This window comes from Delphinapterus leucas, chromosome 8, assembly GCF_059928025.1.
Source record: "Delphinapterus leucas isolate spDelLeu-1000000601 "Yukka" chromosome 8, BTC_Dleu_Yukka2, whole genome shotgun sequence".
NCBI classification, from domain to species: Eukaryota; Metazoa; Chordata; class Mammalia; order Artiodactyla; family Monodontidae; genus Delphinapterus; species Delphinapterus leucas.
This window is the reverse complement of record NC_143136.1, coordinates 25,741,526-25,767,946: the sequence shown is the minus strand read 5'-3', so window position 1 is coordinate 25,767,946 and position 26,421 is coordinate 25,741,526.

Below are 26,421 nucleotides of genomic sequence, written 5' to 3'. Positions count from 1 at the left end.
CTGGTGTTATTAATCATAATTGAACGTTTTCTCTCTCTCTTTCTCATTCACACATACACACACACACACACACACACACACACACATACACACATACACACACCATGTACCATGAATGTTCATTGAACATACTGCAAATATTCTCCAGTGTGAGGCCTAAGAATTAGTTGGGAAGTTTATTATCCATGTGATTTAAAATGTGATGTCTTCAGCTCATCCTAGGTAAACGCTGAGATCCGCCCTCCCTAAACCAGGCACGTGGGTGTATCCAGAAAATAAGATGACAGCCTTGGACTTGATAATTTTAGCAGCTTTGAATTTAGAAAGACATTTGTCATCAATAGTTCTGGTTGATTGTGAAAATTACCATCTTCTGAGGACCTAAGTGAAATCAGGCATAGCCTAACATAATGAGCAAGGCCTTTAGGAAGATTTTTACTTTTAAAAATGAATTTTCGAGAAGATTAGAATTTTTTCCCCTGGATAGTAAAAAAATACATAAACCTTAAAGCCAAAATAATCTGGGTTAAAATCCCAGATTCGGGCCTCCCTGGTGACGCAGTGGTTGAGAGTCCACCTGGCGATGCAGGGGACACGGGTTCGTGCCCCGGTCCGGGAGGATCCCACATGCCGCGGAGCAGCTGGGCCCGTGAGCCATGGCCGCTGGGCCTGCGCGTCCAGAGCCTGTGCTCCGCAATGGGAGAGGCCACAACAGTGAGAGGCCCGCATACCGCAAAAAAAAAAAAAAAAAAATCCCAGTTTCACCATTGACTTGTTGATTCCCTTGTAAAATGTATTTTACTAACTTAACACTTAGTATCTCCACTGGTAAATTGAGTATTGTAATAAAAGCCTCAAAATATTGTGATGGACATGTAATAAGTGAATTAAGTATATAGTAACTGTTGTGGTTATCCATAACTGTGTAATAAATAATCCCAAACTTTAGTGGCTTAAAACAATACTCATGCTCCTGGACGCTGTGGGTCAGGGGTTTGAAAGTGGTCAGTGGAGATGGCTTGTATGTGCTCCACCGTCTACAACCTCAGATGGGAGAACTTAAAGATGGGGGTGACTTGCAGCTACAGGCAGGGAGCATCAGGAAGCATCTTCATGTAAGTCACATAAGTCAGACTCTCATGTTTAACAGTTGATCTGACAGTTGGCAGGAACCTTAGCTGGGACTGTCAGCCAGAAGACTCTGGTGGCCCCTCCATGTGGCTGGGTTTTCTTATAGCATAGTGACCTCAGACATCTTCCCTGGTGGCTCAGGGCTCCAAAGATGAGTGTCCCAAGAGAACCAGATAGAAGCATTTGTCACCATTTATGCCGCACCTAGGAAGTCACATTCTGCTTGAGTCACAAACCCATCCAGATGCCTAGGACCCATCTCGCCATGGAAAGAGTACCAAAGTCAAGTCGTCAGAACACATAAGATAGGAGCTATCCTGGCTAATTAGAGAAAATACAAGTTGCCACAATAACAGATATTCCCCAATAAATATGGTGTTTCCCTTTTCCTACTTCTCAGAACCATTTGGCCAGATTTCTGATCAAATATCATATATTTTGTTTTTCTTAATTTATCCAACAAACATTTACTTAATACCAACTATGATCATTATTATAAGGAATCAGTGTTTATTGAGTATATAGTATGTACCAAGGACTATCTGAAGTACTTTACCTGCATTTCTTATTTGATTCTTATAACACACTTATGAGGTTGTTATTATAAATGACTGCATATTCGAGAAGAGCAAACTGAAGTTTAGAGAAATTCAGTAACTTCCCTATGTGAGTCACTAGGCCAGGATTGGAATCAGTAGTGCGGCTCTGGAGAGTGTTTTTCAACTACTCACTGGACTGTGTCCTGTGACATCAATGTCCACAACAAATATTATAATGCATGAATTTATTATAACATTATAATAACAATTAATAAGCATAATAATAAGTAATGATAAAAGTAGAAAATTTGTATCACATGTTAATACATTAATTTTGTTTAAAAGAACAAAACTACTTTAAAATCTAGTTCTGGAAATTCTTGGGAGTATGGGTATCATATTCATACATTATTACTGTAGAAATATAACTAGTGCTTGTTGGATGCCTTTAACATGCCCAAAACTATGTTAGATTTTTTTTCTTGGAAATAATGTTGTATGGTAGGTACTGTTATTCCCATTTCATTGGATGCAATATTTTCTCTCATCTTTCATTTTCTTTGTATTCAATCATATTTATTGTGTTCCTTCTCTGTATTAAGCATCTCTGAGTCACAGACAAAATACTGTTGGGTCCTAGCATTTATACGGCCCCTGCCCTCAGAGATCTTACAGTTTATCTATCAAAGAAGATAAAAAGATGGACAATTAAAGAAGTAATTACAATAAAGTTTGTAAAAAATACTGAAATGAGGGACTCACTGGGAACCATGGAGCCCGCTGCAAGAGACCTACTGTCACCTAGGGGTGATCAGAAAACAACCCAGTGGAAGCGACATTGAAGTTTGATTAAGAATAAGAGAAAGAAGCTAATGAATAACAAACAGGAGCTTTATGTACATTTTCATTTATTTCTTTCCCAAATCCTAGTTTTACGGGTGAAGAAGTAAGAATGGAAAGAAGAAATAACTGTTCCAAGGGTATCCTGATATGACATAAGAAACTGGAGATTCCCATCCAGGCTTTTCTGAACCTAGATCCAAAAGTTTACCTCACAGTAGTGCTTCACAAAGGGCAATCCTTTAACCAATAGCATTCTCAGAAAGGCTAGATTGTAGAAATGCAAATTCATTGGCCCCACCTGACCAACAGAATCAGAACCTCTGGGGTAAGGCCTAGCAATCTGTGTTTTACTTAACCTTAGATGACTCTGATGCTTCTGAAGCCTGAGAACCATTGCTCTAAACACAATGAAGTAGAATGAATAACAGTGGGTTGGATGGATAACAATCTCCAAGGAGTTTAAAATTAAACAGAGAGGTGAGACAAGCTCAAACATACACACAAAAAAATCAAAGTGAAAGCAGGAAAGTTGCCATGGAAGTGACTTCTTATGACTTCATTAGAGTTCACTATGAAGGAATTAGATGCGTTGTTTAGATAATTGAGAAAGTGAGCAGGAAAGACCTAATGAAGAAGGTGACATTGATCTGGGACTTGAAGCCTAGGGAGGATCTTGATAGACAGTAGAAGGTCTTCCAGAAAGGAGGAGCAGCCCTGAACAAGCATGTTTGGCAACAAACAAGTAGATCGTCTAGAGTTTAAGTGCAGTCTGTGCACTAGAGCAATGGCAGGATGCTTGCTAGAAATGCAGAATCCCAGGTCTCACCCTGACCTTCATGAACAAGAATCTGCATTCCAACAAGATACCTGAGCCATGCACACACACATTGATGCTTGAGAAGAACTGATCTTGTCCAGACTGACAGCTCAGCTGGGGCTAGTGTTGGGACTAGTGTGGGAAATAGGATGAAAAGTAGTGATCTAGTTAGTAAGTCTCATTGCCTTTCTACGTCAAAGTCAGGGAAACAATTTTGCAGGCTGTATCACTACAGGTCAACTCTTTAGATCAGAGTTACTAAGAAGGACAGAATTAGGAATGGAAAGGAGGGATGGATGGGAATGACTTAGGATTTATAGAATTTATTAGAAAATAAATTCTCCATAGGCCTTCAGGCAGACAAGAAACGAATAAAAAATTTATATTTAAGGATTTTCCTACAAAAAAGGATCCTCCACCTGAATAAACATCATTATTGTTTGGAAGAGAAAAATCATTCAGTAGGCTAAGACTGTCTTGAGATGAATCATACTCCAAAATTGCAGGTTACAGTATGGATTGCAGAGGCTCTCTTTCTCCTATAAACTAAAGAGATTCAATATTAATGACTGCCTATTTTAAAAGAAGTTTTCTATCTGGAAATGTGAAGCAGAAAGTGGTACTACTGAAAAAACAAGTGCAGTGGCAATGCCCCAGGCAGCCCAGATTCTCAAATGCTCTGGCTGTACTGCACCCTTGACAACCATTACCAAAGGGCCCCAGACGAAAGTCAGGTTAGCCTAAGGGGCAGTAAAGGGAGGACCCCAGGGGAGATGGACCAGAAAGGCAGCAGGGAAAACAATAAATCTTCAGACTGCAAAGTTCAAACTAAGGAGAAAGAGGGTGCAAAAGAAAAAGAGGAAGCAGTGGCTAACCAAGAACCTTAATAAGATGGGCTAGCAAGAAAATAGTCACTAAACCTAAGGAGAAACCAGCCTCTCGTGAAGCAAGAGGGAAAGAAGCCACATCTGATTCACACCTTGCTGCCTCTACCTCTCTTCCTGTGCATTCCAAAGGAAAATTTTTATCAACTGTTTTGTAAATACATGTTTTTAATCGCTATAGAAAGGCATTTTAAAGAAGGGTTAATTTCATCTCATTTTTTAAAAACATATTTTAAAAAACAGTGTAGATGTTTTAATAAGTGAAATCTTGTGTTGATGTGTTTTTATGTGTGTGCATCCAAAAACTATTGGGATATGAAATTAATGGAGGTTTTGTCTTGTGTGTCTATGTAACATTTCAGTGTTCAGTAATGAAAGAAACGAAGTTGGAAAACCAGTGTTTGACAGAAGTGAAGCATAAAGACATGGAAAAGCAGGTATGAATTTCATCCAACATACAGCTCAAGGCTGTGAACTTTGTGTAAGTTAGCACACACATCTAATTCTGGCATGTTACAGGTAAGTTAACATATCTCATATTCCAAATAAACAATGAGAAACATGGACATTTTCAGTTTAAAAGAATTAAATTTCTAGGAAATGACCTTTCCAGGCTAGTGAATGTAAAATACCGATGTCGTTCAAGAAACAAATAGTTGGCACCTAGGGAAACTGGAATATTTAAAAACATGCCTTGAAGAGCTAAATGACCTTTACTTTTTCTCACTAATATAAAATGCTCACCTGCGTCCAGATTACACATTTATAGAGAGAGTTTGATTTGAGATGTTTAAGCATTTAGACTTAGGGCATTTGACTTGCCAAAATTCATAGCATTGAAATGAAGGGGAGTTTGCCTGGGAAGATTTTTATCTATACAGCTAATGCCCTAGGAGAAAAACAAATGGAAATTCACTATGACCTAATACACTTAGCTAAAACACAGAGCAACTGCCACCTTCACTTGCAAAGCTTGCAGTTAAAGGATGCAGTTTCCCCTTTTCTCTAATTAGGGGGTTGTATCAGGCTTAGGAGCTACTGTGGTCTTTCTGTCTTATTAACATCATATTTTGATAAGCAGGTAATTAGAGGCACTTCTCTAGTTCTTCCATCTGTGGGTTGCAGATTGTTTTTCAAGCATTTCCTCTCCAGTGTCATAAAATTATTATTCCTCATTTCAATGCTAAAACTAAATAATGCCTACTTAGTAACTATAAAGAAAATTTTTAAAAATTAAATCATTATAAAAACAAGATTTCTCTCTTTCCCTATGGGAAAAGGGTCCCAATAGATTTTGAGTAGTTACCCTATTACACAGGGTCTTGTTTCCCCTCAGGTTTCATTTCAAAGCCCTTTTGGTACAGACCATTAATGGAAATGCCCATATTATTTAGATAATTTGGAGATTTCTCATCTTCTTCAACTGATGCTTCCTTTATTGCATTCAGAGCATGGTTATCAATGTGAAAAAATAAATATCAGCAATAGCAACATTGGCTACTATGGGAAAAGGGTAGGTAATGGAGTGGAAGCAGTCAGTGATAGCTTGAAAGGCTGGCAAGTTCAATTCCAGCTCCTTTCATATGAATATTAGGGTCTTATTGGTATTTTGAATATAAGTTATAATTTTTCATGTGGGCTTGATCTTCTGTTGGGAATGAGTGATGTTACTTCTTAGAGAACTCTAAGCAACTAAAACTATTAGAGGGAAAATGAAGATATTTGTATAATCTGTATAGTTTCATTTAAAAAATATATTAAGTAAATGTAAGGACCTGGCCTTCAAAGTGCAGCTATTAAATCCTCATGCTTTTAAAAATAGAAAGCTAGGTATAGTCTGTTATTTTTTCTGACTTGTCACAGCAACAGTGGTATCCTCCCGGGGGAAAAATTGAAAATAAAGGAATAGATCCCAGTACAAAGTAACAACAATGCCAGCTGGCTTACTTTAAGACATATCAGGAGAATGCTGAAGGAATGTGTTTCAAATCCCCCAAGAAAAAATCACAATGTCCTAACAAAAAACTAATGCAATTCTGGAGCTACAATTTGTGGTTGAGGGTGAAATAATACAAATGAAGAAAAGACATTTCAATATCTTCACAATCTGTCTCTCTCCTCAATGAGCTCCTGTGTTAAAGGCAACATTATGTGGAAGAGCATCTTGGCCTCGGATCTCAGATCAATTTTCTCTTGCCTAATAATCCATCCTTTGCTCACTTCTCTATTATTAAACAATAAAATAAAATAAAATCAGTGTCACTAGGATAAAATGTTGCCAGTGAGGATGAGGAAGTTTCCTGTCACAGAGAAATCCTCCAGGTCCCATTTTATGTCAAGACATTGTCTTTGAGGAGCTTGACCATTTTTTCTAAGGCGGGAGCAGAGCGCTGGGGCTTAGCTGTTGAGAAAGGTGGCTGCAGTTACCAAGAGAACAGAGTGAAGACACCTGGAAAGAAGTTGTCATCACTAAGAGTGTCTTCTGAAAGGCTGCTGTTCTGCAATAATAAACAAATGTACAGTATTAAAGGATTGCATTTAAGGGAGGACGTTCAAGATGGCCAAGGAGTAAGACGTGGAAATCAGCTTCCTCCCCACAAATACATCAAAAATACACTTACATGTGGAACAACTCCTACACAAAACCTACTGAGCACTGGCAGAAGACCTCAGACTTCCCAAAAGGCAAAAAAAACCCCACATACCTGGCCGTGTGGCTGACAGGGTCTTGGTGCTCAAGCTGGGTGTCAGGCCTGAGCCTCTGAGGTGGGAAAGCCAAGTTCAGGACATTGGATGACCAGAGACCTTCTGACCCCACATAATATCAATTGGCGAGAGCTCTCCCAGAGATCTCCATTTCAATGCTAAGACCCAACTCCACTCAACGATCAGCAAGCTCCAGTGCTGGACACTCCATGCCAAACAACTAGCAAGACAGGAACACAACCCCACCCATTAGCATAGAGGCTGCCTAAAATGAAACTAAGTTCACAGACACCCCAAAACACACCACCAGATGCAGTCCTGACCACCAGAAAAATAATATCCAACTTCATCCACCAGAACAGAAGTAGCAGTCCCCTCCACCAGGAAGCCTACACAACCCACTGAACCAACCTTACCACTGAGGGCAGACACCAAAAACAATGCAAACTACAAACCTGCAGTCTGCAAAAAGGAGACCCCAAACACAGTAAGTTAAGCGAAATGAGAAGACAGAGAAATACTCAGCAGATGAAGGAGCAAGGAAAGAACCCAACAGACCATACAAATGAACAAGAAATAGGCAGTCTACCTGAAAAAGAATTCAGAGTAATGATAGTAAAGATGATCCAAAATCTTGGAAATAGACAGAGAAAATAAAAGAAACATTTAACAAGGACCTCGAAGAGCTAAAGAGCAAATAAACAATGATGAACAGCACAATAAACGAAATTAAAAATTCTCCAGAAGGAATCAATAGCAGAATAACTGAGGCAGAGAAATGGATAAGTGACCTGGAAGACAAAATAGTGGAAATAAATACTGCAGAGCAGAATAAAGAAAAAAGTATGAAAAGACTTGAGGACAGTCTCAGAGACATCTGGGACAACATTAAGCACACCAACATTTGAATTATAGGAGTCCCAGAAGAAGAAGAGAAAAAGAAAGGGACTGAGAAAATATTTGAAGAGATTATAGTTGAAAACTTCCCTAATAAGGGAAATGAAATAGTCAATCAAGTCCAGGAAGTGCAGAGAGTCCCATACAGGATAAATCCAAGTAGAAACACACCAAGATATATATTAATCAAACTATCAAAAATTAAATACAAAGAAAAAATATTAAAAGCAGCAAGGGAAAAGCAACAAATAACATACAAGGGAATCCCCATAAGGTTAAGCTCTGTTCTTTCAGCAGAAACGTTGAAAGCCAGAAGGGAGTGGGAGGACATATTTAAAGTTATGAAAGGAAAAACCGACAACCAAGATGACTCTATCTAGCAAGGATCTCATTCAGATTCGATGGAGAAATTAAAACCTTTACAGACAAACAAAAACTAAGGGGATTCAGCACCACCAAACCAGCTTTACAACAAAGGCTAAAGGAACTTCTCTAGGCAGGAAACAGAAGAGAAGGAAAAGACCTACAATAACAAGCCCCAAACAATTAAGAAAATGGTAATAGAAACATACGTATTGATAATTGCCTTAAATGTAAATGGATCAAATGCTCCAACCAAAAGACATAGACTGGATGAATGGATACAAAAACAAGACCTGTATGTATGCTGTCTACAAGAGACCCACTTCAGACCTAGGAAAACATACAGACTGAAAGTGAGGGCATGGTAAAAGGCATTCCATTCAAATGGAAATCAAAAGAAAGCTGGAGTAGCAATTCTCATATCAGACAACATAGACTTTAAATTGAAGACTATTACAAGAGACAAATAAGGACAATATAATGATCAAGGGATCAGTCAAAGAAGAAGATATAACAATTGTAAATATTTGTGTACCCAACATAGGAGCACCTCAATACATAAGGCAAATGCTAACAGCCATAAAAGGGGAAATCGAAAGTAACACAAAAATAGTAGGGGACTTGAACAACCCACTTTCATCAATGGACAGATCATCCAAAATGAAAATAAATAAAGAAACACAAGCTCTAAATGATACATTAAACATGATGGACTTAATTGATATTTATAGGACAGCATTCCATCCAAAAACAAGAGAATACACTTTCTTCTCAAATACTCACAGAACATTCTCCAAGATAGGTCATATCTTGGGTCACAAATCAAGCCTTGGTAAAATTAAGAATATTGCAATTCAAGTATCTTTTCCAACCACAACGCTGTGAGACTAGATATCAATTACAGGAAAAAAAAAACTGTAAAAAATACAAACACAGGGAGGCTAAAGAATACGTTACTAAATAACCAAGTGATCACTGAAGAAATCAAAAAATATCTAGAAACAAATGACAATGAAAGCATGATGGTCCAAAACCTATGGGATGCAACAAAGGCAGTTTTAAGATGGATGTTTATAGCAATTTATCCTACCAGAAGAAACAAGAAAAATCTCAAATAAACAACCTAACCTTATACCTAAAGCAATTAGAGAAAGAAGAACAAAAACCCCAAAGATAGGAGAAGGAAAGAAATCATAAAGATCAGATCAGAAATAAATGAAAAAAATGAAGGAAACGATAGCAAAGATCAAAAAAAACTAAAACCTGGTTCTTTGAGAAGATAAACAAAATTGATAAACCATTATTCAGACTCATCAAGAAAAAAAGGGAGAAGGCTCAGATCTACAGAATTAGAAATGAAAAAGGAGAAGTAACAACTAACACTGCTGAAATACAAAGGATAATGAGAGAACATTGCAAGCAACTATATGCCAATGAAATGGACAACCTTGGAGAAATGGACAAATTCTTAGAAAAGCACAACCTTCCCAGGCAAACCAGGAAGAAAGAGGAAATATAAACAGAAAAGACAAAAGCACTAAAATTGAAACTGTGCTTAAAAATCTTCCAACAAACAAAAGCCCAGGACCAGATGGATTCACAAGTGAATTCTATCAAACATTTAGAGACGAGTTAAAACCTATCCTTCTCAAACTCTTCCAAAATATAGCAGAGGGAGGAACACTCTCAAACAATTCTATGAGGCCACCATCACCCTAATACCAAAACCAGACAATGATGTTACAAAACAAGAAAACTACAGGCCAATAACACTGATGATGAACATAGATGCAAAAATCCTCAACAAAATACCAGCAAACAGAATCCAACAGCACATTAAAAGGATCATACACCATGATCAAGTGAGCTTTACCCAGGAATGCAAGGATTCTTCAATATAGGCAAATCAAACAATGTGATATACCATATTAACAAACAGAAGGAGAAAAACCATATGATCATCTCAATAGATGCAGAAAAAACCTTTCGACAAAATTCAACACCCATTTAAGATAAAAACCCTCCAGAAAGTAAGCACAGAGGGAACTTACCTCAACATGATAAAGGCCATATACGAGAAACCCACAGCCAACATCGTTCTCAATGGTGAAAAACTGAAACCTTTTCCACTAAGACCAGGAACAAGACATGGTTGCCCACTCTCACCTCTATTATTCAACATGTTTTAGGAAATTTTAGTCGCAGCAATCAGAGGTGAAAAAGAAATAAAAGGAATCCAAATTGGAAAAGAAGAAGTAAAACTGTCACTGTTTGCAGATGACATGATACTATACATAGAGAATCCTAAAGATGCTACCAGAAAACTACTAGAGCTAATCAATGAATTTGGTAAAGTAGCAAGATACAAATTTAATGCACAGAAATCTCTTGCATTCCTATACACTAATGAGGAAAAATCTGAAAGAGAAATTAAGGAAACACTCCCATTTACCATTGCAACAAAAAGAATAAAATACCTAGGAATAAACCTACCTAAGGGGACAAAAGACCTGTATGCAGAAAACTATAAGACACTGATGAAAGAAATTAAAGATGATACAAAGAGTTGGAGAGGTATACCATGTTATTGGATTGGAATCAACATTGTGAAAATGACTATACTATCCAAAGCAATCTACAGATTCAATGCAATGCTTATCAAACTACCACTGGCATTTTTCCCAGAACTAGAACAAAAAATTTCACAATTTGTATAGAAACACAAAAGACCCCGAATAGCCAAAGCAATCTTGAGAAAGAAAAACAAAGCTGGAGGAATCAGGCTCCCAGATTTCAAACTCTACTACAAAACTACAGTAATCAAGACAGTATGGTACTGGCACAAAAACAGATATATAGATCAATGGAACAGGATAGAAAGCCCAGAGATAAACCCACACACTTATGGTCACCTTATCTTTTTTTTTTTTTTTTTTTTTTTTTTGCGGTACGCGTGCCTCTCACTGTTGTGGCCTCTCCTGTTGCGGAGCGCAGGCTCCGGCTGCGCAGGCTCGGTGGCCATGGCTCATGGGCCTAGCCGCTCTGCAGCATGTGGGATCTTCCCAGACCGGGGCACGAACCCATGTCCCCTGCATCGGCAGGTGGACTCTCAACCACTGTGCCACCAGGGAAGCCCCACCTTATCTTTGATAAAGGAGGCAAGAATACACAATGGAGAAGACAGCCTCTTCAATAAGCAGTGCTGGGAAAACTGGACAGCTACATGTAAAAGAATGAAATTAGAACACTCCCTAACACCATACCAAAAATCAACTCAAAATGGATTAAAGAGCTAAATGTAAGGCTAAACACTATAAAACTCTTAGAGGAAAACATAGGCAGAACACTCTGTGACATAAATCACAGCAATATCCTTTTTGACCCACCTCCTAGAGAAATGGAAATAAAAACAAAAATAAACAAATGGGACCTAATAGAACTTATTAGCTTTTGCACAGCAAAGGAAACCATAAACAAGACAAAATGACAGCCCTCAGTATGGGAGACAATATTTGCAAATGAAGCAACAGGCAAAGGATTAATCTCCAAATTATAGAAGCATCTTATGCAGCTCAATATCAAAAAATCAAAGAACCAATTCCATAAATGGGCAGAACACCTACATAGACATTTCTCCAAAGAAGATATACAGATTGCCAACAATACATCAAAGGATGCTCAACATCACTAATCATTAGAGAAATGCAAATCAAAACTACAATGAGATATCACCTCACACCATTCAGAATGGCCATGATCAAAAAATCTACAAGCAAGAAATGCTGGAGAGGGTGTGGAGAAAAAGATACCCTCTTGCACTGTTGGTGGGAATGCAAATTGATACACCACTATGGAGCACAGTATAGAGGTTCCTTAAAAAACTAAGAATAGAGCTACCATATGACCCAGCAATCCTACTACTAGGCATATACCTAGAGAAAACCATAATTCAAAAAGAGTCATGTACCACAATGTTCAGTGCAGCTCTATTTACAATAGCCAGGTCATGGAAGCAACCTAAGTGTCCATAGACAGATGAATGGATAAAGAAAATGTGGCACATATATACAATGGAATATTACTCAGCCATATAAAGAAATGAAATTGAGTTATTTGCAGTGAGGTGGATGTACCTAGGGTCTGTCATACAGAGTGAAGTAAGTCAGAAAGAGAAAAACAAATACCGTATGCTAACACATATATATGGAACCTAAAAAAAAAAAAGTTTCTGAAGAACCTAGGGGCAGGAGGGGAATAAAGACGTAGATGTAGAGAATGGACTTGAGGACACAGGGAGAGGAAAGGGTAAATTGAGTCGAATTGCCAGAGTGGCATTGACATATATACACTACCAAATATAAAATAGATAGCTAGTGGGAAGCAGCCGTATAGCACAGGGAGGTCAGCTCGGTGCTTTGTGATCACCTGGGGGGGGGGATGGGGGTTGAGAGGGAGATGCAAAAGGGAGGGGATAAGGTGATATATGTATACATATAGCTGATTCACTTTGTTATACAGCAGCAACTAACCCAACAATGTAAAGCAATTATACTCCAATAAAGATGTTAAAAAATTAAAAAGAAAGACATTGTCTTTGTGAGTAGGGAGCTCAAAGTCAACATCCTTAGCAACACCTGCACACAGAGATCTAAGAACTGAACTGGCAAAACTGGTCCCCTATGGGTTTTCATTTTATCTTAAATGTTCTGAGTTTGTCCATAAAGATTCCCCAAAGCCAGACATGTAAATCATGGCAAATTAAAACATTCTTTCATAGTCCCTTAAAAATGTGCCCCCAGATTCACTCCAAAATTCTACTTCTAGGAATTTGTCCTAAGAAAATAATGTATGATATATATGAAAGATCAGAGCAATGTATCAGTAGATGTCAATAATAAAGAATTTGGTTAAAGATATAGTATTTCCAGACGAAAAAAGAATGCACAATTACAGACTTTTAAAGAATATTTATGGATGTGGAAAATGATTGTGATACATTGTAAACAGTGAAACGGAGTTGATAAAATATTTATAGCATATAGTCACATATTTAGAAAATAATCTGGATTTCAGGATATGTTTATAATATGATGTTATGTGATTATTTTTAATTTTTATTCTCTGCTTCTGTATCTTCTCATTTTCTCCAATAAATATGTATTATTTGTGCAATTAAAATTAAAACACTTAGGGCTTCCCTGGTGGCGCAGTGGTTGAGAGTCCGCCTGCCGATGCAGGGGACACAGGTTCGTGCCCCGGTCTGGGAAGATCCCACATGCCGCGGAGCGGCTGGGCCCGTGAGCCATGGTCGCTGAGCCTGCGCATCTGGAGCCTGTGCTCCGCAACGGGAGAGGCCACAGCAGTGGCCTGTGTGAGAAGCCTGCGTACCACAAAAAAAAAAAAACAAAAAAAAATTAAAAATAATTTGTCTAAGATAGGTAAAGTATTAAGTTCCTGCCATCCCTGCTGATATACTTTCTGGGCATCCCCAAGGTGCCTGGAAGGAACAACCTGGCTGGGTCCTCCTTGCTTAAGGACTTCAAGATAAGCTTGGCCTTTGGTTCATCCACTCACTGAGAAAAAGACAAAGCCTCTCTCCATAGCACCTTCCTCCAGTTTACTGTCTCCAAACAGCAGGAGAAAGATTTCTTAGGTGTCAGACCTGCCATGTTTTAGAACATCAAAGGCTAATGCTCGCTGCCCTCTCTTTCAGTCCTTGGGTTGGGGTGAAGAGCAAGCAGGGGAGGCAATCATTGTGCTGCATTCCCATCCTCCTCCCAGACATGTCAACAGAGATGTAAAGGAAGAGCCCATCAGGTCTGGTTACTCAATCCTTGTATGTTTCCAGAGAAGTCTGGAACTTTGATTGACCCTTGGTGATGACCCTTGGGAATGTAGCCCTCAGGATGCTTTTTATGTTACTAATTGATGATGTTGTCATGGATGTCTGGAGCCATGGGGCATGCTGTATCAGCTCATCAGGACTTGTCAAGATTGATTTATGCAAACATCAAGATTGATGATGTTACTGGTTTCACTGCTGGGATTCTGAATTTCAGTTACATTTCAGGTTGGTTGCATAGCAAGATGTGCCTACATGGTCAGTCCTTCTTAAAACTTTGTTCCTGAGCCTTGAGCAGGCTTCTCTGGGCAAAAACACTTTGAATGCATTTCAACAGTTCCCAGCTAGAGAGGAAAGTTCGTTTTGTGTGATCAAAGAAGGGAAAAGACTCAGAATCCTGTGCCTGACATCTCTGGACCCCTTTCAATGAGTATCTTTTTTCTCTTGCTTGTGCTACTTTTACTCTAATAAACCTTAGCTGTGCATATAACCTTCTATTGGGTTTTGTGAGTCCTTCTAGCAAATCAGAAAAGTTCAGGGTGGTGATCAGACCCCTGAAACATAACCTCTCCATTCCACCTGCAACTCCCCAAGCTACACATTCTGCTTTGTCATTTCTATTCCCGATGAAGATGATATTTCATATTTATCGGAATTCATCTATGTAAAAATCTTTCTGAGTATCTGAATCTAAGAGGCTCTCTTCAATGGATTTTTCTTTTTGCAATTCTACACCCCCAGTTGAGGAACTTACCAAGACACTTGTGAAGCAAGACACCACTATTTTGAGCTAGAGGGCAGTATAAACAGTGGTGAGGTTGCCTTTCTGACTAAAGAAAACAATGCCAGAGAGGGGCCCAGGCAGGAGACTGTGAACATGATGGCTGCAGAGAAAACCGACAGAAAAGAAGCCAAAGTGCCTAGGCTCCTAGCGGCCATTTCCATTCTTTTAGTTCTTTGGTGTCTATTGATTTGAGGCAATTATTCAGGAGACATAGTCACTGATGCTCACTGTCATTTATCTGATGACTTCTCCAATCTAAAGGGTTATTAATTCCCTGCTCAGTCTTTGTTTCTGACACTATATCCTTTGTTCCTTCAGTTTTTTCTCCTAGGAAACAATTTTAAATCATTAATCACTTGTTGAGCGTCTCTAAGATGTTTTGAAATTTTATGTACTATGCATCAGGTGTAAAGTTCCATTGGTAACATAACATTTTAGCTCTTGCTATGGACCTGTCTACTGGAAAATCAATAACTCCCATCTATATATGCTTCTCTTTTGCAATAAAGGCCAGTCTCATGTCCCCTAACTAGGAGTATACCTATAGTTGAGAGAATTGACACATTTTCCCAAGTATTTGGGTTTCTGAGAGTTTCCTGAAATGGCATAATGGGGGTGGGTGACTGCACAGTGGTAGTTTTGCTTTTTAGTCACTTGAAATTTAAAAACTATGAGTCAGATTATAGTAATGGGCAAGAGCATATACATGCCCACAAGTGCTTACTTTGATTAGTAACCATCCTTAAATAAATTTAACATGTTTTCAGGAGAAGAACATTTTTTAAAAAAACAAAAGCAGATGATTGAAAAAGACTATCTTCAAGCATATGGGTTCATTTGGAACTATTTTATTTCAACATTTTCAGATGACCTATCATTCTTCTTCCAAGAAATTTTAAATTGTCTACATCTTATTCCTCTTGTTGATACTGCCAGACCTATCTTCCAATATCTTCTCTTCTTCCTTCACTTTAAAACACAAGCTGAGCATCTGACCAGAAAGGAAACAGCAGAGCTTCTGATTAATACTTTATCTGTTTTTCAACAACAATGGCTGGACTGTTAATAAATTTAGTGAGAATTCCAATTCAATCCAGATCAATGTTAAAATCTTTTCTGCAATGTTCCTTCTATTCTGAAAGGAAGATATCAATATTTTTCATTATATAATTCTTCAATCTATACAATCTTTGAATTAATGCATACAATTAGATAACATTGGAAGAGAAATTTATATTTGTCACACAATAATAAAGTTGACCCATCTGACTACTGGAGTATTATGTATAAGCCTTCAGGATAATCACTGCTTGATCTGTCATTCATTGAGAGTTAGGAAGAATCTAGCATGTAACAGGAGCGAGGCCAATCACTTTTTCTAGAATGTTAAGCAATTATATTCCTATTGTCAACAGTAAAATGTTTTTTAAATTTCCCTACAAAGTAGCGCAGTATATCTAACTCATTGGATACTGAAATGTTCTTTTGCCAGAATTACAGTGTCAAACACAATGCTTCTATTGTCAATATAAAGAGTTTTTTTTTAAAGTTTCAAATTTGTTTTTAAAATAACATTAAGGGCAGTTTTTCTCCTTCCTTCCTAGTTTTTTTTCTTCCTCACCCTTGAAACTCCAGGAGAAAAGTGGGTACCAAACACTGAGAGATTGAAAAGCAGAATGAGACAAGATAAAGTAGATGTGGGTCTGGAGAGGTGAATGCACAGAAGCTCCACACATGGTAGCTCCTAGCGGTCATATGCACTACACAGTGTGCAAGACAGGAGGGAGAAAAGATCTAAACTGAAGAGTGAATAGAAAACATAATAAAGCCCTACTAAAGAAAGTAGATAAGAGAACAGGTCCATTTAGGGAGGCGGTATAGCCAAGATCTAGGTGGACCTTGATCGGAATCCCAGCCTCATGATCTCCTAATTGTGTGACTTTGGTTAAATAACTTAACACTTCTACATTTCAGCTACTTTAACTGTAAAGGAGGAACCATGATAGCTTGTAATATAGTATTTCACAAGTGCTGTCTTGACCCAATTTTGAGATCATGGCTAAAAACTCTCAATTCCCCATGATGGGGTGTTTGCTAAGCCTGCACTCCACCCCCTTCCCTGTTGGGTTCTAACACTCTGGGTTATAGCACACAGAGCCAGCTTCCAGAGGCCCCAGATACCAAATACCCAGGACATCCTCTTCTTCCTTAGGCCTGTAGAATTATTCAAAATAATCTATAAGGAGCCCTCGATGCCTAGCTAACTCCACCTGGCTTTCCACGTATTAGCTGCCTCCTACAGTTCCAGTTGCTGTTACCCCTTCCCCAGGTGCAATCTCCTGTGTTGCCCTGCATTGGCAGTCTTCTGTAAGTAATAAAGATCTTTGCCTTTCATCTATCTGGAGGTCATTTGTCATGTCAGACCATCATCAGAACACAACAATGTTTAAAATACAGCTCTTACCTTATAATTTGTAAAGGCTGAGATAATGCATGTGATTGGCTTAGCACGCTACCTAGTACATAATTGTTGTTTTTTCCCCTTCCTTCCACAATTTCTTTGACCCAATAACCCTCTGTTTCAGGCCACAAGATAGGAGACCTCCATGGTACCATGGAGAGCAGATTCAGAAAATCAATAGAATTTTGGCTTTTAAATTCCCTATCTATTCCACTTTTCAATCTATAAAACTTTTCTGACCTGGAAAGGAAGAATTAAGATGAAGAGGAAAATAACAGATTCTGGTAAATGCCCATCAATAGAATCTGATTCTATTCATAGAAATATGATTTTGTTTTGTACCTTCCCTTAGGTCAAGTTTGGAAATGCAAATGGTTACCCAGAACCTTGAGAAAGGGGTCTCACAGGATTTCACTCGCCCTTGGATTGGGAGTCACAGGGTAGATGTGTCAGCATGGGGAGCCTCAGGCAGCAGAACCAACTTTCCAGATCTTCCAAGTAGTGTAAACAAACACAGTTTTACTGTTTTCTCTACAAAGGTCCAGGAATTTGTAAGAGAATCCAAGGACCATGGTCACACTAAAGGCATATGACTGTGGACTATGCATTAGACCAAATGGCCAGATACCAGATGGAAATGTAGACATCACAGTGGAGGACAGAGTAAAAAAATGATTATTAACAACAATCAGAGCTATAGTGTATATTCTAACAGATGCCATCATCAGATATTGGCCAAGGGCTAGACATTACCCACCATCGTCATAAAGCTACATCAGCCATGTAGCAGAAAAAATTATGTTCACTCAATATCTATATATTCCCACAGCTCTCTTGACCCTGAGTGGGAGCAGATGACTAGTTTTAAGCAATTGACTATGATCTGTTACCCCTGGGCTGTGGCAGTGTAAGGTTCCTGTTTGACTGTCCAACAGTCTTTTCTCTATTGTGGAGATCACGGAGGTAGAATGTTGAGATAGATGAGCCACAAGATGAAGCCAGTCTGGTCTTTCAAGGCATCATTTAGAAGAAAACTGCCAGGGGAATTCCCTGGTGGTCCGGTGGTTAGGACTCTGCGCTTTCACTACCTTGCAGGTTCAATCCCTGGTTGGGGAATTAAAATACCACAAGCCAAAAAAAAAAAAAAAAAGAAAAGAAAAAAGAAAGCTGTCAGACCCACAGCAGAAATAAGCATTTATATGATAAGTCAATGATATTTGTGTTATTTATCATGGGTGATAGAGAATCTTGCAAATTCTTAATAATATAGGCCCCAGAATTTAGATGTCACACCTGAGAGCAAGCAATGGGGAAAAACCTTAAATTGGTTGACTATTTTTCAAATTAATTCTGAAAAAATTTTAAGTGGTCAGTTTATGTTTTCTGCCTCTAAATAAACTGGAGATTTGGGAAAGGCAATAAGTTTTGTAACAGAAAAAATATGCATTTGCCACACATCTGAGTTTAAATGTTTGAGGAAAAAAACACTTGCTACAGCATTATGAATATTATAAGATAAATACAATTTAGTATGAGGGATAAGGTATTTTGATGTCAAGTGGGTTTATGTCCCAGCAATGGCCACTTTTTGTGCAGCCTTGGAAAAGCTTTTTAACCTTACTAAAATTTTACTTTCCTCATTTATGAAAAGGGGAAAATAATAATAACTTGTAAGTTTGTAGTGAACGTTAAATGAGACAATGAGCGCAGAGGTCTTAACAGAGGGCCAGGCATATGGGAGGCCTTCAATCAAAGCCTATTATTATTTTAATGTTGTTGTTGTATGGCTGGAAATCCACACAAATATAATAACTTTACAGAGTAAAGGCAAGATGATTGAATAAGTCCCCATAATACATGGAAGAAGACGGTATAAGAGGACGTTTAAGATAATGCCTCTTGCAATAGGAATTGGTGGGCAGCTGATACAATGTGTTTTTAAAGCTAGGAATTTTTGTTTTTCTTTGTTTCTAAAAGAGGCAGAAAACCTTGGATTTATATCATTTTGTAGAACATTCTACTTATCTTCGAAACGTAAGTAAGTAGAAACAGGTTCGTGAGATGGGTATTTCTCTTTTAAGAATCTATGGGTAACTTGCAAGAGCAGGTATTTCAATATTCACATGTCCCATGTGTACTATTTGGTTTACAGTCTCCTGACTGCTATCCTGTGGTGAATTGTTCTGTTTATAGCTTTAAAATTGCTATCTGGGTGACAGTCTTCTGTTTCTAATCTTAAGATGGTTGTCTAGTGGCTTTGTTCCCTATGGTTCATATTGCAGCTTGATAATACTGTGGAGGGAAATACAATTAGCTAAGTATGCACCTGCTCAGTTTACAGTTTTATGAGTGTAACTTGTTCTATGATATACATCTTGGAGCTTGTGATGAAATTGCTTGAAAATAGAGGTTCTGTGTGAAATTTTGCAATGTATAAATATATCTTTAAACATTTTGTTTAATATGTTCTCTCTCCATATGTATACGTACATCTATATAAATATATATATAGATATCAATAAATAGATAAATATAGATAGATATCTTCCTACAGGGCTTATAAAGCTAAACAATTGCGAATTGAGGAAGCTTGGAGTGTAAAGCCATAGAAAATAGCTGGTCTGAATTTTGACATTTATTTTAGCTTCTAACCTATTACTCCCTTAAATACATCACAGCTTCTCCATGGTATTTTTCGTCTTACCATCGTCATTTTAATTGAATTTTTTTTTCCCACATTGCGTGGCTTGCAGGATCTTAGGTCCCCAACCAGGGATGGAACCCGGGGCTCCGGCAGTGGAAGCGCTGCGTCCTAACCACTGGACCACCAGGGAATTCCCTAATTGAAGTTTTGACATTGGTTCAGGATCAGATTCTATGCTCTATTACAGAAGTTGTTTCCAGTGGCTGTTTAGCACGTAGTAAACCCTAGAAAATTTATCAACTTATTTATAAATTAGGTGTTTCATGTGAGGTTTTATTTCTAGAAATATTATTGCATGTAATAACATTGTTAGAGCTAGGGATAGTTATATGCCATATTCTCTGATATATGTGGGGGGACTAGTGGTGCCTTTACCGAGCAGATTTATAAGACCCTGAAAAAGGGGACACTACCAGTAGGCTCCCCACGTGGTCATTTTTTAAAATCCTTTTACTTGTGATTATGTTGCGTTTATCTCTCTTGAGTGAAAGGAACCTGATTCTCCATCATAGATGACTTGCTACCGGGTAGTCTGAGGAGGCCGAGTGAAGTTTTCAGGGCAGTTATCAAAGGACTAATGAAGACCACTAGTGGTTTTGAATAGAGACAATTTGTCAACGTAAATTATTTTCCAATCAGAATGAGATTCCTCTGCAGCAGGAGGAGAAAGAATAGCGCTTACCTAAGTGTAGTAAAGAAAGATATTTAAATCAGAAGATGCAGCTTTGAGGGTGAGTACCACCATTTGGTACTTGTCGCATGACGCTAGATTTGTTATTTTCATCTTATTTTCCTTATCTGCATGACTGGGGCTATTTCAATAATACTTATCTCAAAATAGTGTAGTGAGCCAAAAACCAACATACACAGAATAAGTTTATACATGGTCAAGCACTATACAATTAGTAGGTATTACAACTACTATGAATGAACTCACATGGTGCCACTGGAAATGTCAACTGTATCTTTTAAGGTAGTAAAGCAATAGAAACACAAGTTGTTTCTCCTTCTTCCTCAGCCTATCAGTGGGTTAAATGCATGCAGCCTTGATGTATTTCACCCTGAACACAATAAAATGACAATGATCTCAAATAAATAGGTCAAAGTATCCAAGGGAGGGAATGTATGCATTTTCATGCAAATAGCAGGAGGTCCAATCAACAGGATCTTTTTTTTTTTTTTTTTTTTGCGGTACGCGGGCCTCTCACTGTTGTGGCCTCTCCCACTGCGGAGCACAGGCTCCAGACGCGCCGGCTCAGTGGCCATGGCTCACGGGCCCAGCTGCTCCGCGGCATGCGGGATCCTCCCGGACCGGGGCACGAACCTGTGCCCCCTGCATCAGCAGGCGGACTCTCAACCACTGCGCCACCAGGGAAGCCCCAACGGGATCTTTAAAGACCTATAAATGAACGAATTTAAGAGAACTTACTCCAATATATTATATTGAAAAAATATATTTTTTTGTGCACCGATGTAGTTGACATCATATGTATTCAAATGACTAAAGTAGCTTGAAAGAGTAATAGGATGTTGAATGAGAAGTTACTGGAATCTTAAAGTTCTTACACTTTGGAAGTATGAAGGAGTAAGAAACAATATTTAAAATAGAAATATTAGAATAAAAAACATGTTGGGAGAGGATCTTGCTCACGTCACCAATGTGTCTGTAACACTCTCCCACCTTACCGTGGGCTTGTCCCAAATCACGTGAGTTGATTGACTGTTTATGGTCCCATTCTCTCTCCCTTACTTCAAGCAGGGTACTAGCATTTGATATTCTTTATAACAAAAGATTTGCCAGCACCATTTTTGTAAACTGAAATGAGGGCAGAAAGAAAAAATAGTATAAAAATATTAATGTTATTTGGATACAACTTACCAAATATTTCAAAAACTTTTTAAATCCCAAAGCAACAAACCAACCACAGTGAATTAAGCATAGTCTGCACAGATGAGTAAGTCTGAACACATCAATAGGCTTTTGTGCTAGATGCTAAAAACATATGGAATGTATTACATTCCAAACAACCAAAGGGTTCTGAAGAATAATGAATGAGATTCATAAACATGGACTAAAATAAGCCCATTTTCACATCTTCAGATTATTAAATCTAGAACAAATCTTCTTCCCCAATTGGTTTTTCTTATGACAAATTTCTGACACAGAAGAGAACATTTGTTTCATATTTTATTGAATTTCATTTATATTAAATTAAAAATATATTTCTGACAGATTCATGTAACAAAAAGGCAGAACAGTTTTCAAATTGTTCAGCTGGGATGATCAGTGTGGAATGAGGCAAAGCAGGTCGCATTCTATAATTGCCTTGTACAGGTACAATTCTTTCCCAAGAGCCAAGAGAGGATCCTTGAGAACTAACAGAAAAGCCTAATTACAGAAATTTAAAATACTGTTTGTCCCTCATTCTCAAATGACAACAGAAAATGGGAGAAGGGAGGAGAATGGAGTGAAGGGTTGGAGGGGAAGAAAGAATAAGGGAAATTATACTAAAAATATACCTAACATTAAAAAAGTTAGTATGTGTTAAGTGCATAATCCTTCATAGATAAAATAGAAAAAAATCAAAGTAACATTACACCACACACAATTGGCATATCCTATTGTGTAAGCGAGTGCAGAGGTTGAACACATCACCATAGTGCTGAACACAGAATCACAAGTAATGTCAAAATGATAACTTCCAACCCAAAAGAAACAATCACAAGCCAATTACTTATATACAAATTAACCCTCAAGACAATTATGTTCCAAATAAAGATGGCCACAGAAGAAAATCGGAGCAACATTATCCCTATTTACAAATGCAACTAGCCATGTCTTTAACAAGCTATAAAAATACTATTCACATTTTCAAACATACAGTAGTATTTTTTGTTTATTTCAAAAAGGCAGCTAACTTTGAACACTGGGATTTAAATGAAACATCAATGGCTAACCAGCTAGTTATTTTTGCACCCCTGTCCTTTGAAGATACTTCAGAAGAGAGAGGGCTTGTTTTCTCTTTACAAGTTAAGAACATGAGGAAATGAATACAAATGTATATAATACCTTAAGCCTCTGCCTTTTTGGTAAAGTGTCTCCCTTTGTCACCTGAACTGATCTTTGTCAACTAGTCAACTACTTTGATGCATGTATGAGATGAGTGTTTAAGAGAAGATTTCACATGACATTTTGTGCTCTGAATTGTCTTGCAGATCGATCTCATTTTCATTTGATCTTGTTATAATGGTGCTCAGGAAAGATGAACACCTAGTCATGTCGTGTGAAAATGCAGTTTTGACCTGCAGCAATGCAAGTCCCTGGTGCTCACGACAGGAGATGTAGACACACCAGCCAGTGAGGTGTGCATTCAAAGTTAGCTGCCCTTGCACAGCTGCTCAGTTTAATAATCGACCCATTTAACAGCAGTACGAATTTATGCTACAATATTCCAAAGTACCTTACTTTAAAAGAACAGCTTACATATCTACACTTAGAAAATAACTTTCATAGATGACTACTGGAGTAATCCCAAAGGATTCTTGGAGTGCTATGGTGTAGCCCCCTCACGCCCCCCTCCCAGCCCCTGAGAGATCCAGAAATATACAGGAAAATGACTCTCACATTAGGGAAAAGGTACACCCCCCCACTAATTGAAAAATATGCAAATGCTACTCAAGAATCAGGTTATGTCAATACTTAGGAGGTATGATTTGCTTTCCTTCATAACAGCTACAGGCCTGGGGGAAACAGCTACATATCAGGGATAAAAATAGCAGTAAAGGCAAAGTGGTTTGGACAAGTTAGACTATTGCCTACAGGTATGGAACTTTTTTTTTTATATTTGTACAAATGTAACCACTTATTGTGATATGGGTAAAACACTTAGAGCATTGAAAGAAAAATATCCTTAAAAAGCAAAAGTAGAGAAAAAATGGCAACCTATTAGACAACATGGATTTTCCTTTCAGTGAAACTGCACTCATTATATATTTGTCAGAGGGATGAATGATCCAGTAAAGAGCTACAGGTGGCTCTCAGAGCTGAATAGCCTTTACCTTTATGATAATAAGACTCTTCATTTATCGAAAAAAAAATATATATATACAGCAGCTGTAAAATATTTGCAATCAGGAGCAAAGTAAGATAAATAAAGTAAATAAGTTAATTTGCTGGCAAAAATAACTTATTATAATGTAAAGTCTTCATGAAAAGATTAAATCTAAAACCTACCACGGGTATGTGCACATATGTGAGTTTCAAGATTCATCACAGGGCTGACTTGACTCAAATTCCTACAGAGAAGGGCATAGTAAGAGAATCGATATTCATGGAAAAGCATAATTTTAACATCATAAAGTATGCTCTGTGTAGTCATTTATTTGAGAAATAATTTAAACAATGTCCAAATTGCTACTATCTTTTATGGAAAAGTCAGACATTTGAGGGCAGAGGCTAAATCAATGTTTTAAAAAGCAGCGTGTGGGACCTCAGAGTTCCACTATGGCTTAAGACAGGCACAGCATCAAGAGGGCCGCTTTGAACTAGGATGGCAGAAAAGTAAGGAAAATGGAGTAGTTGTGCCAATGGTAAAAGAAGTAAAGGCAGCATTTTCCTTAAGGTCCAGAAAGAAATTAATTGTTTCTGTGATTCCTAACAAGATAATCACTTACTTGCAAAGCTGACTGTCAGGGAGTATTTTCCAGGGGAAGCATGTGAAAACCTCCATGAAACTGGGGCTTGGAGTCTTTTCAGCTCATGACTAGAGAAGCATTTCTTCTGCCCAAAAGATCACCTGGCTGTGAAGAGGTGAGGCAGGGGTCTGCAAAAGTGACACATCCTACATTTTTTCACCTTTACAAAATCAGTGGGGCTTGAACCGAGTGTCTGAAAATTTTATTTCATAGAGACTTTTGTTTAATGAAAAGAACAAAGCAGCCCATGGTACTAAAGCGATGTGTCCATATAAACTGAAGGACTCCTGATCCAACACTGTGCCCATAACAGCTTAATGTTTGCAATTGTGGAAAGAACTACTTTTGCAAAGGCTCTCTGGTATTAGAAAAATTGTATTAATTCTACCCAGAAGTATAAAAGCTGGCCCCTTTGTAATATCAGTAATATCAAGGTCTCTACTGATAGTGTTATTTTAAAATGATGCCCAGTCTACATCTGTATACTCTTATTCGTTCTTAAGCAAATGGCAATCAGCAGATATAAGTCTGCCTTTAGGTGTCTGCATGGGTACCAGGCTGTCCTTCAAAACCATATGCATAAAGAGAGGCCCAGCAGAATTCTCTGCCCATAGGATATACAGTAGATTTAGTTTTCTGGCTTTTCAATAACTAGAAGCTTATCCACCTGGATTTCTCATTTGCCCTATTAAAAATCATCTGGCTATCAACTATTGTCCAAAACAATGGAAATACGGCAGTTTGAAATGCTTGCTTTAGCATTTATTTCTCAGAATATTGTTAATTAATTCCTTGGGTTCTTTTTGGAGATGGGAGGGTATCATAGAAAAAAGAAAGGATATGTCACAAATTAAATGCATTTTGTTTGTTTACTAAATGACACCACTCATTTTTTGTCTCTGCATAAGGTAATAGAACATTTATATTTCCTTCACTTCATTTTGAAACCTCTTACTTAAAGTCACCTGTAACATATTTGCCTGTTAAACTCAACAAGGTGGTATTTGCAAAACAAATTTGAAAAATTCCTCTTTACACGTAATACATTTTACAAATGGTAAAGGAATAAGAGAATGAGAAAAACAATAATTGTAATGTTTTAAAGCAAGTTTTCATAAGTGGAACCTGCTTTTTATATGCCCACTTTCAGCTCAACCTAACAAATAACAATTTTAAATGGCAAACATTTTTTACTATGCAAAATCCATCCTACATTTTCATATCCTGCATTTTATTTTGCTACATTATATTTTGTGGTTAGTTTTCTAGTGTGATTTATTTAATAGTATTAAAATCATTTAACATCTGTTAACCTAACTAAATCTACATCTTACAGCATTATCATGGTTCTGTCCAGATATATACATGCTTTCATAATCACCTTTTCTATTACCTTATGAACTACATATACTAGTTAAATAACCAACATTTATAGATGGATGAATAATTCAAGTTTTGAAATAAAGTTTAGATAGCTCTAGAAAAACATGTATTTACATCCTTCCCTGTCGGGCTTAACCAATTTCCTTTTTTTTTTTTTTTAAATTTTTGACACTTCAAAAAGCATGTTGATAACCCTTTCAACTTCATGTAGGGGCAGCATCTCACAGTCCTACTGGTTTGTCCTAGGCATTGGAAATATACATGATCTTCATGCCAAGTCTTGATTTTACAAGGTATTAACACATACATTATATACACTTAGAAGAACACTGTTTCTCCTCTCCAGCTACAAATATTGTCATTCTTCCTGAT